Source organism: Ambystoma mexicanum, chromosome 5p (assembly GCF_040938575.1).
Source record: "Ambystoma mexicanum isolate Mex_15411 chromosome 5p, UKY_AmexF1_1, whole genome shotgun sequence".
NCBI classification, from domain to species: Eukaryota; Metazoa; Chordata; class Amphibia; order Caudata; family Ambystomatidae; genus Ambystoma; species Ambystoma mexicanum.
This window is the reverse complement of record NC_090930.1, coordinates 1,023,004,193-1,023,018,855: the sequence shown is the minus strand read 5'-3', so window position 1 is coordinate 1,023,018,855 and position 14,663 is coordinate 1,023,004,193.

The window sequence follows — 14,663 nt, the reverse complement described above, 5'->3', positions numbered from 1 at the left end:
TGACCCGAACACAAAGAAGCCAACTGCTGGTCAATATATAATGAGTACATGTGGCTCACCATGTGTTATCTATTTCAAATAATTAATCACTACTCAGCAGCTTTAAGGACTTGCACAATGTATGTTCCTCATGAGTTATACAATTGGTCGACAGAGCAGCTCTTGCTGCAGACTATAGTCTTGATTTGTGCTTCTCTCAAATCCCTTATGTCCATGTACAAGAATAACCCCTCTTCTGGTCATGTCACAGCATCATAAACTCTGGACTACACAAAGAGGCCCACCAAAAGGTGGCCACAGCAAATTCTTCAGCTGCACCTAGAAATATCTCATTGGCCAGTAGCCTCCCACGGGGAGGAAGGATAGATCAGGGGCAACGGGGTTGTCTTGGAGGCAAGACAACGCAGCACAACAGTGGTTCGAATCCGATCCTGCGCTTCAAACCACTCGCTGGTATAAGCGTGCTATAAATGAACAAAAAATAAATTTAAAAAAATAACATTCAGAGTGATTCTTTCCTACAAGCCTTCCTGGTTGTAGAGATATTGCAGCATTCAAAGTTCTGAACAATCATTCCACAGGCACTAGCTCTGTCTTGGACAAGCTATCCCACCTGTCAAACTCAACAAAAAGTCATCCAAGCCAACAAAAGCAGATGTTTCCCTAAAGGACTTGCCTAATAAAAGGATCGGTTAGAGTAGAGGAAATTCCCAGTGCCAGCCAGAGAATGGAACGGCATTCCTGCAATCATCGTGATCATGGCCACAAAGGAGCCACACACACAGGGCTAGAAGGGCCCATGTTGAATCTTGCATTGATTTGACATCTCGGTGGAAGAACTCGTTTGCATTTACCAAGAAATGAATGCTTCATTGATGAACTTGCAACATATATTTGATATTCTCAGCACTGCCTTTCCAAGAGCAATTCTCAAACTTGCAGAAGAAAAGCTTAACAAAAAAACGTGAATACCTGTAGTGGCCCCGGCCCCCACAGTAATGCTCCTTTTCTATCCCGCTTTGTGTGAATGTTCACCACTATCAGAGGACACTGTATCAAAGCACACTAACCGTTCTAAAGCGACAGCGTCTCATATGGACGGCTTCCTTGATCAAGGAATTAAACGGTTACATGTGATTTTAACAAACCAAAAATGTCTAAAAATAAGAAAAAAAAATGTTTTTTTCGTTGTTCTGGGGGGCGTTCCTCTCCCGAGGCACCCTTTTCTGTATTCATATTTTTCCTCCCACTCCCAAAACTACTATTCCCATTCCGAACTACATATGTATAGTTTTAAAAAACGTGTTATTTTTTTGTGGATGTTTTGGGTTCGTTATGAATTCAATTTGATCTTTTGTATTCGTTAGAATCACTGCATACCAATTAAACTGAGTTAGCCTTCCTTATTGTTGCTGATTTGCAAACTTGTTCATGCCACATTTTCATCTGAAGAAGTCCATGCACACCTAAAACATGCTATTATATCATTAGTCCAATGAAAGAAACAACGCACGACCCTGGGGACCTGACAAACTTCACACCAATTTCCAGCCTTTGATTGAGTAGCAAAAAAATCATGAAGGTTTTGGTTTTTCAAAGCTAATAACCTATCATATGACTTCCATCCAGGTTACCAGCCTCACACAGATGCTGAAACAACCTGTATGAACATCTGGCAAGAATTGCTTATAGCCAGTAAGCAAGGTAACATCTGTGCTCTAATCCCTCTCCACCTATCTGCACCTTTCGATACAGTGTACTATATCATCCACATAGGAAAAAGTACGGAATTGGAGATTGCCAGTGGAATGGTTTAAATCCTTCATGTCCCATTGTGCCCAAAGAGTCAAATATTAGGACCTTTCCTTTCCAAGCCTTTAAAGGGTACATGTGAAGTCCCCCGGGACTTACGCTCTCTACAATCCCATTTCATGTGTATTTCTCCCCTCACATTCATTCTGGCTAGTCACAACGATGGCATGCAGATGCATAATGCCCAAATCATCTTCAGGATATCCCATGGGGTTGCTAACCACCACCTCATCACAGACAATTTCAAACCGGTTTGACAGTTTCTGTGGTCAACCACGTTCCACTCCAATAGCTCCAAAGCTAAGATAGTGCTATTCAAAGATAACAATCCCACATCTCTTTTTTTTCAATTGCCCACCATACTTTGTCAGCATTTCAGGACTAGTAAATTTGATAAAAAACTAAAGATGATCTTTGATCCTGAGCTCTCATTCAGCATACAGGGAGCCAACTTTTCTCTCTCTGCTATTTCTCCATCTCTTGGAACTCTAATACCTCCTCCCCACACGAAACCCTGTGGTATTACTGCAAGTATCCATCGTCGGCCTACTCCTTTTTACCCTCTATCTCACTACCCTGGATAAATTTATCTACTCCTTTGTCTCCAACTGTCACCTCTTTGCTAATGATTTCTAGATATGTTCTCCTTTCCCTCATCCACCCCTGCTATCTATGAATGTATCCTCTGCTGCTTCACAGCCGCCTGGAAGGACCTGTTTTGCCTTGTGCTAACCTACTCCAAGGTGGAAGTCGCTGTTCTCCCTGCCTCCAATGCTAACCACACTCTCCCATCTTCCAACTCCTTCCCTTGATCTCCTCTAACACCCAAGGCTTGAAATCCTGGAGTCATCTTTGAAAGCAACCTAAGACTAGAGCAATTCATCATGGAAACTGCCACTGGATTAACCCTCTTGCACATAACACAAATCTGCCCCTACCTCACCCATCATTCAGCCAAAATCCTGATGATCTCTGGTGCTCAGCAAACTGGACTACTGTTTGAGCCTATCTCCAGTCTTCCCCTCTGCTCCTTCTCTCCCCTACACACATCCTTTAAAATCTACCTGCATCTACCCAGTTCACTTTCTTCATTCCTTGCTGATCTCAAATCTCTTCTGTCTTTTCTTCTTCCCCTTCCATCTCCTCTATTTCTTCTTGGGGACGTTAACCTTCATCTCCAGACTACACATGCCTCCTTTCCTCTTCTTCCCCATTTCCATTCTCTTTATCTCTCACTATTACCCACCCCACCCTCTCATTCTTCTGGCTCTTCTCTTGACTTAATTTTCTACTCTTTTCCCTGCAGCATTCCTGTTGTGGCCTGTCCCATCTACTACTCTGCCACTTTCTTTATGTCTTTCTCCCCCTCCCTTCCTCATCTCTCTTCATCTCATTCTCTTCCTATCCAACTCCTACGCTGCAACCTACGCTCTTTCAATTCCTCCTCCTTTCTCTCCTCTCTTTCCACAGCACGTCTCTCTACCAATGAATTCTCTGCCCTCTCTGTTGATACTGCTTCCTCCCATCTCAACTCTGTCCTCCTTTCTACCTTTGATTCCTCATTTCCTTCTCGTCCCTATACCTCTTCCAAAAAACCATCCCAATCTTGGCTTTCCCCTTCTCTTCGTTCCCTCCGCTCTTCCCTATGCAAGACAGAGCGTCATTGGAAGATGTCCAATTCCACTAATGACCTGCACCTCTTTTTATGATTAGATTCTCTTCATTCCTCCTTGACTCCCTCTTGCTATCAGCTAAAAAGCAATATTTTTCCTTACTCACTCTTTCTCTCTCACATCCCCCTCATTGTCTCTTTCAAATGCTCAATCTCCCCTGCCCTCCCAACCCTGCTATTTCATCTAAACTCTCTGCTACTGACTTTGCTGACTTCTGTACCTCTAAAGGGACATCTCTGCATTCCTCTTTTGTACTCCCCACTTCTGTTTCCTCTTCCTCTCCTCTCCCTATTTCCACCCTCTCCTATTCTCCATTTGTCCTTGTTCTCTCCCCTCCTCGTTCCATCCCCCTCCCTCTTCTTTGCCTTCCCTGTCCTCCTTTCCTCTTCTTGCTGATTCAGACACCCTTTTTTACCCAAAGCGTGCTCACCCTATGGCCGCCCCCTTGACCCTATTCCTTCCTCTCTCATTGCCACCATCTATCCTTCTTTTATTCCCTACCTGACTGCTCTTCTCAATTCATCTTTGACTTCTTCTACTTTCCCTCTTCCTTTAAACAACTGTTGTCATTCCTATCCTCAAAAAGCCTACGCTTGACTTCTCCTTATCATCTAACTTCCACCAAATCTATCTTCTCCCTTTCCTATCTAAACTTCTCAAGAGAGTTTGAATCACATCTTACTAACCGCTTTTACTCTGTCGCCTGGGCTGGTCAAAGTTGTTCCCCCTGCCCACCTTTATTTGGCGCCCCAGAGTTCTGTCCTCGGACCCTTCTGTTTTCCATGTATACTATTCCCTTCTGTGCACTCATCAGTTCTTTTAATCTCTCCTGTCATTTTTACGATGACATTTTCTTTTCCTTTTCTTCTTTCTCCCTCCCTCTCTTCAAGGCACTGTTTCTTCTTGTCTCTTTGATATCAAGACCAGGATGGCCTCTCGCTTCCTTCACCTCAACCCCTCCAAGATGGAGGTCCTCTACTTTCCCTCTGCCTTCCCTTCTCCCTCCCTCTCTCCATCCGGAATTTCTTTTCTACCATCAAAACTTCCTTTTGCCTCCTCTGCTCGTAATCCTGGGGTTACCTTCGACCCTCCTCTTTCCTTTCTTCTCCATATCTCTACAACAGAACGTTCTGCCCGCTATCATATCTGTAATCTCCACCATGCCCATTCCTTTCTCTCTTTTAGGACAACTAAACTCTTGGTATACTCAATGGTATTTTCGCGACCCAATGAATGCTCTGTTCTCTTTCTTGGCCTCCCGTCTTCTCATCTTGCTCCTTTGCGTTCTGGTTTTAACTCTGCTATTCATTTATTATTTCTGCTCACTCCTCGTTCCCCCATTACTCTGTCTCTCATTTCGGCTTCTCTTCTCTCCTTTGATCTTTATCTTCTCTTTCACTTTCTTTGCATCATTTATAAATCTCTTTATGGCCTTGCCATTCCCTAGCTCTGTTCTCTGGTCTCTTTGTATACCCCAGCTTGTTCTCTTCATTCCCAGTCCCACTTTCTTCTTTCTGTCTCTAAGCCACCCAGGGCTTATTCTTGTTTTCGTTCTTTTACGCTTCTTGCTCCCTGGAATGCCCTTCCTTTAAATATTCGCTCTTCCTCTACTTTCCACATCTTCCGGACTCAGTTTAAGACTCATTTGCTTCAATCCCTTACTCATGCTAAATCTCTGTTGCTCATGTTTTCCATACCCCTCATTTTGAAATCTACTGCTGTTATTTTAATTGTTATGTTTTGGCGAAAGCGCTCTATAAATAAAATAAATGCAAATCCTTCTCCACCTCTTCATGCCCTGACACCATGCTGGATAACTCTCGCAGTCTTAGCTGTTGCTATTGCATTTATTTGCGTCATCACGCTGCGTCGATGCACATAATGACTCAATTGCGTCATTACGTGCATCATGAGCCCTGGTGACAGGGACTGGCCACGAAGGATGCTGTGATGCAATCATGTCATTATTTGCATGGAGGCGGCATGATTCTTCAAGTAGACCCAATGTAAGGGTAACACCCTTGAGTTGGGAAATGGCAGACTTTCCTGTGGATTTAAGTTTCGAGATAAGAGCGTATGGGCTTTTTGGAGAGTGTGAAAAGCAAGTGGGATGGTTATAATTGGACTCAAGAGGGGTATATTTTAGATATTTAACTGTCGAACATGGATGAGGCTGCCTCCTTTGTAGTATGCAAGGTCACCAATTATACAATTTCCTTGCTTGTATGCGAGCACACAATAAAGCAGCCCACCTACTGGTTCCAGAATACATAACAATCAAACCAGCGCTTGGGATATTGTTTACACTTAATGCACTGGGCATCAAATGGGCAATGGCAGAAGATGTTTCACTGGCATGATGGGCAAAGCCGGCATGATGAGTGTGCCTGCGTGGCCATATTGGCCTACGTTGGGGCAGCCAGTATGAACATATTTTCTGACAGTGCTTGGCATGTTTGAATGGCAAATCCAACAGGTGTTTTTTCTTATGTGGAGATACTGGCGTATATTGCCCGGGCCAGCATGGACATGTTATCTTATATTACCATTACTGGCATTCTAGGCAAAGCAAACATGAGTATGTTCTTATGTGGGAATGATAGTATATATTAGAGGAGCCAGACAGCTTAGACATATATGGGCACAGACAGCATGAAAATGTTTTTTACACTGGCAGATACTGGCATATATTGTGGGCACAGGTATCAAGAAAATGCATTGCAAATGCTTCTGTGCACTGTGACGTGGCATCTACTGGATATGTTCATGTTGTCCCCTACAAAACTGATTGTACAATGTATAACTCTGTACCCACTGTTTTACAGAATGCATGCTGTAAAATGCAGCATTTTAATCCACAATTAAAAACATTCTGGGGGCAGGACGCCCCCCCCCCACAAATCTCATCAGTTTGTTAATGCTCTCTAGCTATGCCTGATGCCTCCCACATATTCATGGGTTATGTTTACGTCTCTCCAATCAAAAACATCACCAGCCATTACATGGTTTAGGACCACGGGTACTGCATGTAACACACAGCAGAGGCAGGAAATAGGCCCTCTCGAAGGCAGGATCAGGAACAGTGGTGTTAAATCAAGGCTTACAAGGAAAAAGAGGCACAGTCCCGAAGGGGGAATGCCAGCATGGCAGCCCACAGGAATTCCCCATGATTCTGACATGGCAAACACCATGAAGCTGGCAAACCTCAGCTATTTCCAACTACCCAGAGATAATAAGAGGCAGGATCAGCCCACAAGAGAGGGGGGTGAGTGCAAGAGTCCCTGGCCATTCAGAAGTAATTAATTCTGGAATGAACAGGGCAGCCAAAAATAAACATTATTATCTCAATCCCAATCTCCTTAGTACCCACACTATAAAAACAAGCTATAGTTTGCTAGCTTGGTAGGGGAGAAGACAGTGTACTAGTGTGGACAGGCAAGGGTGAGAACAGGAGAAGGGCGAGGAACAGAAGGAAGTGGAAAATGAGGAGTAAGAGTAGGAGCAGAAAGAGGTGGAGGAGCAAGAGCAGGAGGATCAGAAGTGAGAGCACAAGCAGCGGGCCAAGAGCAGGAGGATCAGAAGTGAGAGCACAAGCAGCGGGCCAAGAGCCGGAGGATCAGAAGTGAGAGCACAAGCAGCGGGCCAAGAGCAGGAGGATCAGAAGTGAGAGCACAAGCAGCGGGCCAAGAGCTGGAGGGTTCAGAGCAGCAGTGGCACCTGGATGAATCACAGTGATCCAGTGCCCAGGTGCCAAATCCAGGTTAAGGCATATGCCTAATATGAGCATGCTAGCATGCAGGGTGCAGATGAAGAGTTCTGCAAAGGTTGTTAAATGGTCTCAGGGGTGCTATATCCAGTGACGGTTGCTGAAGCAAGTGGCCTGCTATATCCCCAGGACCAGCAAAACTACAAAGGTTGGGGTTCATTGTAGGATGGTGGTGGAAGGCCATGAGCACTTTCCCAAATCCTTGTGCTATTACCCAGGTCAGGAAGAGAAATTCCTATCCAGATTTCCCCCGGGGGAGTACCTAATTGTGGTGCCCCATGCAGGATAGCCATGCCCAGGAGGCCCTTACGGCAGGAAGAGGAACCACACATTTGCTCGCTGGAAACCTCTGAGGACGCAAGGGGCCCATCCCTCAGACCCAGGAGGTGACATGGCTAAGGGAAGACATTGAACCGTGACCAGGGTCTGAGGACAATGATCCTTCTGGAGCAAGGGTTGCAGCATATGTTTTGACCAATCCCGATACTTCTATAATCATAGGCCACCCCACTTTTTGTTCTACCCACACCCCTGAAAAGCATTTCTCCACTTTCCTTACCTTTAATGAAACAGAGAACCTCATATCAGATGTTTGCGTGCTCCCTTCACTGCTCCGGGACCGGTGCAACAAAGATTTCATCCCAGCCTTTACACTTTTGTTCTAACTGATTTAATTAATAAATGTTGTAAACCCATGATGATGTGCCCTTTAAGTTTCTTTCCTTTAATTCAGCTCCTATTTTGACCTGGTATCAAGGAACATACTGTGGAACAAATCAGCAGCAATAAACATGAATAGAAATCTATCGCTCATAATAAAGTTAATTTCTTCTGAAACTACTTCCAAGTATGGATCAATCAAGAAGGAAAACTGAGTCACCATGTTCCAGCTAATCGAGGAGTAAAGCAGGCATGTGCCCTGGTGCATACATTTCCATATTCTAAATGAACTGGCTGTACAAGGTGGTGCTACGAGTTTTCAAAGATGTGCCACTGCAAGAAAACACCGCAGTACGTAGATGATTCAATTTTACTATCTCAAACACGTAACGCATAGAAAGATCGGCTGGAAATTGGAGAAAGTTGAAAATCACTGCAATGAAAACAATCTTGTGCTACATGTCTCAAAGTCAAACCCTATTCGTTACTTTTGGGTGGCATACACAGAAAAGGTCTTGAACTTCATAAGTTGGGTGGAATATCACTTGGAAAAGTACAGAATACACAACCTACCGCTCTAACCTACCCCACTTTTTCTTTCAGATCCGCCAGAGCGCCAGGAGACCACTCCGGTGGTGAAAGTGTGCGGTAAAAATATCCTTTAACATTAACATTTAAGATATCTATGTATAATGCACCAACATACTCTCTCCTGGAAAGTGCATGTTCCTACTGCAACAGCAAAAGCAAGTGCAACTGGAAATGCTGTAGTTAAAATTGCAAAATGCCATGGAAACCTCTTCTCGCATACAAATATATAACATTTATCAGGCAAAAGCTGGAAGAGATACAAGAGATTTGGGGCAGAGACAAAGCCAGAGAACCTCTGCCTATCAATTTTTGTAGGAATCTCCTTCTAACCAAATGATTTTCAATATCTGCAGCGCGGAGAGAGAGGGACATGCAATGGGTGAGGGAAGGACCTTGTAGAAGTACAACAATTACAAGTTCATCAGTAAATACAAATCAAGGCCAGGGAGAAAGATTTGGCCCTAGGACACCCGGTGGAAATATTAAAATATCAGAAAAAAGATGGATCCCGGATGGGCTTAACAGTGGGGGTGGGAGGTAGACTCCCCTTCACGTACATTGATCTGCAAAGCAAAGATGGCCTAACCGACACATCTGCTGCCCTTTTGTAAGAAAAAGAATGATCTCTCGAAGTTTTATAGAATGAGAAACCTGCAGCGGGTAAGGGTATAAATGTCTCCAGATCCTCAAGAATATCTACTTTTAGTTCAGAATCCACAAGAGCAATGTTTGCTTGTATTTTCCAGGAGCAACTGGTCATTTCTAGAAGACATGCTCTACAGAAGGAACCTGGTACTGGACACATTTTGTACCAGTGGGAATGGCAAGGAAGATCTGTGCCCTGTTCATTAAAATATCATCATAAAATAGTTCATTTCCCAAATTCTGAGTAAGGAAAAGATTTTTTTTTTTACCTTCTGAGTGATTTGCACTTGTGACAGGTCGAAGGATCACTGATGATTCAAAGTCAGTCTCTAAAGTCCACAAATCTTTATTATGAAAACAGAAAACTAAGAGATTAGGAATGACTGTAGTATGTGATTCAATGTTTAACAGAACAAAACAAATGAAATCTCTTTTTACATCTGTGGTCCACAGTACTTCTCTCTCACCATTTGGGCCTGCCTCCCTGGTGGGAAACAAAGAGTCACTCACAGGATCTAGAGTTTTAAGTGCCCAGCATATCTTACTTGCCAGGATGTTGCTAATCTAATCTAGGTCTATTTACCTTTGGCTCCACCACCAGTGGATCACCTGTTATCAGTACATGAGCTCGCCGTTTCACTCTTTAAGAGACCCTGTAGGATCAAACAGGACTCAGGAGTGTCCATTGAAACTGGGCTCCAAGCCAACCCACTCTCTTCCTATATCATTGTTACTTATGTCTGTCTCCACGTTCTCTCTCTCGCACGCTTTCTCTCTCTCCTCTTTTCCTCCTTGACATTTCACCATTATTCAATCCGGCACTCCTCACCACCCCTCCTGGTAGCTCTTCCACGTCGTCCTCCTCTTCCCTTCCTCTTCACCTCTTTCCACCTCCTCAGGATTCCTCTACACCTCTGTCATCACATCCTCCCTTCCAATGTCTGTTGTTCTATTCAACACCTATCTCCACTCCTCTGCTCCTCTGACACCTCCTCCACTCCTCCTTTACTCTCCTGTGCTCTCCTTCCTTCCTGCTTCTCTCTTCTTCGCCTTTCCTTCAGACACTGTCTCCCACTCGTGCCTCCAACTCCCGACTCCCAAACCTTTACTGATTATTTATCCCCTTTTATTTTCTATCGCTCCACCTGCTGACATGGTACATGTATAATTGACTTTAGCTGAAGGGTTCATTGTGAGCATGCTCATTGATTCTTGAGATCACTGGAGAACATGCCGCTGAGGCTGCTGATCTGATTTTCACTCAGGACCTAGACACACTCTGTCTTACAGAGACCTGGTTATCAGACACTGCCTACCATGCAGCCTTGTTAGCCACTCCAACTGGCTTTGAAATCCTGAGAACTTATTGAATTGATTCTAGAGGTGGGGTTGTTGCACTGGTTGTTAGAGACTCTCTCAAGCTGCGTGCTTTTAAATCCACTCATATTGACAGCTGTGAGCATTCACTGCTCAAATTATAAATTGACTCTAACACCACTGTCCATCTCTTGGTCATATACTGACCCCCAGGGAGTGCCCGTCTCTTGGAAGAACAATTTTTGACTTTGTTAGGAGATTTCCTTAAATCATCTACCCACATGATCATCCTCGGTGACTTTAATCTCTGAGCCAATAATAACACTGACCACAAATATGAAACTCTCCTCTCCTCCCTTTATGTCATGGTGTTCACTTTACATATTGATCGTCCCACCGATAGAGAGGGCAATGTCCCTGATTGGGTGTTAACTCATAACCTATCAGTTACTTTCCTGGCTATCACGGCACGCTCATGGTCAGACCATTAGTCGATTTCCTTTCTCCTCCTCCTCTGCGCTCCTCAGAATAAAGTCAATTTACACCTCAGAGTGGTCGCTAGGGTGAGAAATCTTAGAAAGAACAAGCCTGAGGCTTTTGCTAACCCCACACTGCCTATGTTTTCTATCAGTGATCCTTCTCATGACATTAATGTCCTAGTCCACCAGCTTACTGCCATTACTTTGACCATCATTAATATCTTAGCCCCTGTTCATGTCAAGACCATTAAGAGCAAAGTGTTGTGGAAGACATGGTTCTCTGCTGATGTTGTCATGCACATGAAGATTAAAAGACACTGCGAGAGACTATGGATGAAAGATCCTTGTGTTTAAACATTGTCTATTTATCGGCTTGCAGCCTCAAATTATAGAAAGGTTGTTCTCTCTGCTAAGAAGGACCACTGTAACAAAAGAATAGCCAGTGCAAAGTCTAGTCAGAGAGAATTGTTTTCCATCATTTAAGAATTGGAGGGTAAAAAGGGGGCTGGTGTCATGGGACAACAAAGTGACTAGTGGTGTATAAACATCCAGAAGGAATTTTCTAGGAGAATCAATGTAAAATAGGCTGCCATTAAGACCCAACTGACCTCTCAAACTGATGATGTCGCTCCATTTTCCTATTCCCTTGTTCCATCCAAATTTCAGTTTCATCAAGTGAGGGAAGATGAGATCATGCAGGGACTGAACCAGCTGCCTGCCCTGGTGATATATGTGCTGCCAGCATTATTAAAGGCTCAATAGGATGCTTAGCCCCACTCATTCCTAGCATTGTTAACACCTCTTTCTCGTCCTCGGTTGTTCCATCCTGCCTGAAGCATATGTGGATAACTCCTATCCTCAAGAAGGAACCCCTTGATCCGGAGGTTGCAGGCAATGTTCATCCATTTACAAATGTCCTTGTTCTTCTAAAAATTCTTGATATTTGCAATTCCAGGTCTATGTTGATACCAACCACCTTCTTAGTGCTCGGTAATTGGGCTTTCATGCCTGGCATGGCACCAAATCTGCCAAGTTAGACTTAAGGGTCATTTTAGTCAAGATTGTGGATGGTCGCAGGATCGCCATGCTTATGCTTCTCGACCTCTCAAACAGTGGTCAATTTAGTTGGCCACTCCTTGCTGTTGGAGAGGTTAAATGAGATTTCCAACTGTTCAGAATCCTCCATATCTTGCATGGCCTCTTTCCTTGGCCCTCAGACCGCTAGCGCTTCTGTAAGTGAATTCAATGCACCCCAGTACTATTGTCTTGTGGCATACCCCAGGGTGCTTGTCTTTCCCCTACTCTCCTTAATATATACACTTGCCCTCTTTTTGATCTAATGCACAATGTCGAAGTCAAATTTACCAGCTATGCCGACGACATCCAACTGATCTCCGAATTGACGGGGAACCATGATTTCAACACCACCTATATCAACCATATATATAGTTTGATTAAAGACTGGATGGCCATAAATTCCCTAGCGCTCAATAACAAGACAGAACTCATGCTCCCGTTATAATAACTGTTTGTTCTAAAGGTACCAACAAACCTCTCCCCCATCGGTTTAAACTAAAAGATTTTGGTGGTACAGGCTTTGGTGCTGGTGCGTCGGGCTTATGGATCGCCCTTTCGGCTAACATGCGGGCCATATCATGCCACCTCAGTTTTAAAAAGGCCATAAAAAAACATTTCTTCAATTCCAAGGATTAGCTTGCCCCTTCCACATATGGTCTCCTTGTTCTGGACTCTTGTACCCGTCTACGATTGTTTTTATGAGCGCACTGAAGCCTACAGGCGTGTTGCGCCTTAAAAGTAATAAAGAATAATAATAACTACCAATCCCAGAAATGCATCCGGCTCAATGATTAACTTCTTTTAACTATTTTTGTATGGATTTTAACCAACTGTTTATTGCTGTACTTTGGTTTGATGTATTTGAACAACCCCGTTGGCAGAAAGGGCATCTTAACAAATCTCGTAAAAATACTATTTGAGGGACTTAGGTGATTGAGTGTGCTAAGTATTGCCTCCATGCAATCCATTTAATTTTCCACATGCACAATATTGCTTTGATATTTTTACTTTGTGCTGTTCATCTGGATTTTTATGAAACTATCTAGTATGCAGTATAATGTATGGTGGTGAATAGTTGTTGAACTTTAGTATGTGTGTGTTCTTTTGCTATTCTTTGCATATGTTTACCATCCTGATTTTGCATGTGCAATGCCGCACGCTGCTAACTGGGCATCGTAGAAACAGAATTGGCATGAATTTGCCAAATCGGCATCATGGAACCAAGCCTAACAGTGCTTGATTCCAGATAATGAAAAATGCACTTAAAAGAGCAATCAATATAGATAGACATTACTTACAGCCAAATTCAGAAATACACCACAACAAAGAATAACATGTAACTACCACTTTTAATCCTCTAACCAGAAAGTGAAACAGTTCATTAGAAGTAACTGGCATATTTAAAAGGATAGTAAACAAATTACTAAATCTCCATTATTTGGGTTTTGAAGAGAAAAAACCTTAAGCAAAGTTTGGCAAACACCTATAATGCACCAAACCAAAGCTTTATCACACAATTACGGGATTATTCCCAGAGTGGGATAACTTCTGGTGTGAGAATTGCACCTCATGTGTGCCTACTTTGATTTTTTAAAATGTTTCAATGGGCAAAATTAAATGGCAATATTGATATATGTCTAACTGTAATTTGGATTATGTCATATATTATTTATTGTATCCATGTGCATATAGGTTATACTAGCAGAACATTTAAATCAGAATCTTGGAACACAGTTCATCAAATAAGTTCCACATTGGAATAAGGAAGAGCATTAGGAATTGGAAAGGACCGTTGTTAAAAAAATGAATATGTCAAGACATAGTGACAATATCTCCATTTTGAAAAGAAGAGCATATTATTGGATTATGATCATGAATTCATTATATGAAAGGCTGATTGAGAAGGATGAGTCATTGTCATGATGATGGGAACTATCGTAATGCCTCCCATATGAGCTTCATAAATATTTTTGAGGTGATTCTTAATAGATCACTTTTATATATCTGTAATGTGGAGCTTTGAACATAATATACTTTCAAATTTGGCATACCAATCATTGTAGATATTGCTAACCGAGTTTACGTGGTACACAAAAATGTTTATTTTTCTTCTACATTGGATTTTCATTGGTACCGGTAATTACCTCGTATTTGTTTTCCTTTTCAACACATTTATAAACAAATCAAATGGAACGTAATGATGCCATTGTACACAAGCAGGTAATGAATATATAATACATGTTACGTAACATGGTGACCTGTTATTTACATATAGTGTCCATTTTGGCATGCTTTACCATTCTTGTTATCGAGCTAACAAAGATTAAAGTATTTCATACCTTTGCTTTTTCTGCTTCCGACCCTTGTCCATTAAGATAGGCGGGCATGAATATATTGTGATATCCTTAATTTTCATCATGGTCTGATTAGGATGCATGTTCTGTTTAATTTTATGCAGATGTGATGCAGCTATTGGCTATTAAGAAGGTTTTATTTACTTCATCCGTATGGAAGGAAACTTAACTAACTCGGATTTCAAGATGCCAATTGTGTGCTTAACAGGTTAAAAACTAAGGGTAATTTCTATTGTTCGGAAAGATCCCACACACATGCATATACGAGTTTGTTATTGAGTTTCTGATT